Genomic DNA, 2,965 nt, shown 5'->3' with positions numbered 1-2,965 from the left:
TATTGCTTGTTGTTTTTGTTTTTTTTCAATTCTACAATACTATATATTTATCAACTTATTATTTTATTTTCTATTTTATTTTCATCATTTTTATATTGTTAATACTTGATTATACTATTTTCTTCTTTCTATTATACATTTATCATTTATTCACATTTTTTCCATTTATATTATTAATATTTTCTTCATTAACTTCATTTGGATATTTCTTTACAATTTCACCATTTTTTTATTTTGTTAACATTTTATTTTCTCACCTTATTTTGATTTCTTTTATATATTCATATATCCTTTTTTTATTTATCAATTTTATTTTAATATATTTATTTATTCGTATTTTATTTATTTTCTACTTTGAATATTATATAAACTATGTTTATTTATTATTTTTGGTTTTTCATTTATTAATACTCTCTGTTCATTATAAATCTAGAACCATTCATTGAATAATAACAATGATAATGAATTAATGCAAACAGAAGATTTAATTAAATTAAAAAGAAAGAAATAATATAAATATATCAGTCGAATCAAAATAAAAGATCAAATAAATATAGTTAATAATAATATATAAATTTTAATGAAAAACAAAGATGATTAAATGCAAGTATATTAATAATAAATCACATTAATTGTTAGATTAATTTCTAGTTTAAATTTCTATTATAACATTCTTTATTTAGTTTAATTATACATATATTTTTATTCTATGTTTAATAATATTATTATTAAGATATTACTTCATTTGTTTATTATTTTAAAGGTACATATCAAGTAATTGTTTAAATTTAATTATCACTTCTTAATATATTTTTAATATAAATAAATATAATTATCAATCTATTGTTGTTAAATACTTTGAATATTAAATGTATATTTTCTATTTCTATATCTTATTTTTTATTTATTCTTTTAATATTTCTTCAATACACAATTATATATTTCATTTGTTTCTTTCACAATTTTACATATCATTAATATATTATTGGTGTTAATTGTTTATACAATGTTATGATAATTACCATAATTAACATTCTTATATTTTTAATTTGAATATCTATTCTATTCAATATTTATTGATTTTCTAATTTTATATACTATTATCATTATATTCATTCTTTTCTATGTTATCATATTGTGTATTTTTATTCATCGATTTATTAAAATATCATTCATTTATCATTTCTTCTTTTTCACCTATTTTCTCTTTTTTTTCTAATTCATTTCTTACTTCCATTAATTGTCTGACTTCTTGTGTTGTTCTTTTCCTTTCAATAAACTCTAATTAATTCATTTCCATGTTCTTATTATTCATTACTATTGATAAACAATACCTATTCTCGTTGTATATAATCTAATACTCGGGAATAAAATTGAGTAAATAATTTTCATACAATATACAAAGAAGAAAATAAAATATTAAAAATATTTCAAATATAAATCAATGAAAAAGATAAAAAAAAAAAAGCAAAATTAAAGATAAAATGATAATCATTAAATGTAGGTATATGTTAAATGATTGTAATAAAAATGAATAAAGGATAGAATGAAAAGAGTAGAATGAAAAGACAAATAACAAAACTAATAAAATGTGATATATAACAATAAAATAAAAATGTTATTAAAAAGAAAAAAAAAAGAAACTTAAAAATAAATAACAATGGGAACAACAATATCAACACCACATGATAAAACACAAAAAATAATAAAACAAATAGAAGAATGGACAGAAAGAAGAATAGGAGATATACTATTTGATTCAGATATTGATGATTGGGATGTTGATACATCAGTATTTGATCAAAGAATAATAAATAAAGAACATATAATAATTATTATTGAAGATACAAATGGAAATAAATTTGGAGGATATATTAATGCAAAAATTGATGAAGTTGATAGTTATATATATGATTCAAAATCATTTGTATTTTCAATAGAATCAAAAGGAAGAATACAAGGAATGATGAAATTTAATATTAAATATTCACAATATGGAATTTATTTGTGGGAACAACAGATAAGTTTTTGTTTTCAATGGGATGTGGACATGATATTAATGTATATAAAGAAAACAATAAAACAAAATCGTGTTGTAAACAATATTCATTTGAATATAGAGGAATAACAAATGCACTTTGTGGAAAACAATATCCAGAACATTTCACACCACAACGAATCATTGTAATTGAAATGAACTAAAATTATTAAATATGTTTTATTTGAAATGTAAAAGTAAAAAAGAAATTAAATATTGAAATAATCTGATAATATTCTATTTTCATAAAGTAATTCTATTTTCATTTGATACAAATCAATATTTTGAAGTGAATTTATTCAATAAATATAATAACATACCATTAACTAAATCATTCTTATTAAATTATTTCATTTGTGTTTCTACTTAAAAACATATTTAATTATTATTGTTTCTTTGCTCATCACTCTCTTCATTTGATATTAAATTTATTAAAATATTGTATATTTATATAAGTTATACCTTCTTTTGTTTAGATTAATATCATTATTATTAATTAGTTGATTTTATCATAACCTCTATCTATTATTATTTTTATTAATCACTCATTTATTATAATATTAACACAATCATGTGTGTTATTTTAATTATGTTAGTATAAATATTCAATGTTATAAAATTATTATACCAGAACATATTATTCATTCTTCTATTCTATTGTATAACACTAAAAATCAAAAACAAAAGAAGAAAACTATTCTTTAGAAATAAAACAAAACAACGTGAATGGATTAGTTATCGTAATAATGACATTGATGAAGATATTATAGGGAACCAAAATAAGGGAAGAAATAATTCATATAAATAAAATCATAAAAAGAAAAAGGAGGAAAATAATTTACATCAATAAAATAATGTTAATTATTTTGTACCATTAGATTAGACCATTTTTTTGAACTTTTCTATTTTCTATAATAAAAATATTCC

At 18.1% G+C, this 2,965-nt stretch overlaps 10 annotated features.

Moving 5' to 3' along the window:
- Positions 1-40: 40 nt before the first annotated feature.
- Positions 41-213: a microsatellite.
- Positions 214-223: 10 nt separating this feature from the next.
- Positions 224-406: a microsatellite.
- A 79-nt stretch (positions 407-485) lies between these two features.
- Positions 486-624: a microsatellite.
- Positions 625-651: 27 nt separating this feature from the next.
- Positions 652-921: a sequence feature (AT_rich).
- Positions 922-1,036: 115 nt separating this feature from the next.
- Positions 1,037-1,113: a sequence feature (AT_rich).
- Positions 1,114-1,408: 295 nt separating this feature from the next.
- Positions 1,409-1,431: a sequence feature (AT_rich).
- Position 1,432: 1 nt separating this feature from the next.
- Positions 1,433-1,616: a microsatellite.
- Positions 1,617-1,623: 7 nt separating this feature from the next.
- Positions 1,624-2,254: a repeat region.
- Positions 2,255-2,457: 203 nt separating this feature from the next.
- Positions 2,458-2,493: a sequence feature (AT_rich).
- Positions 2,494-2,514: 21 nt separating this feature from the next.
- Positions 2,515-2,664: a microsatellite.
- Between the last annotated feature and the right edge of the window lie 301 nt (positions 2,665-2,965).

Source organism: Entamoeba dispar, genomic scaffold, assembly GCF_000209125.1.
Source record: "Entamoeba dispar SAW760 scf_1105229461777 genomic scaffold, whole genome shotgun sequence".
Classification (NCBI taxonomy): Eukaryota; Evosea; order Mastigamoebida; family Endamoebidae; genus Entamoeba; species Entamoeba dispar.
This window is presented reverse-complemented; position numbering and strand designations above follow the sequence as displayed.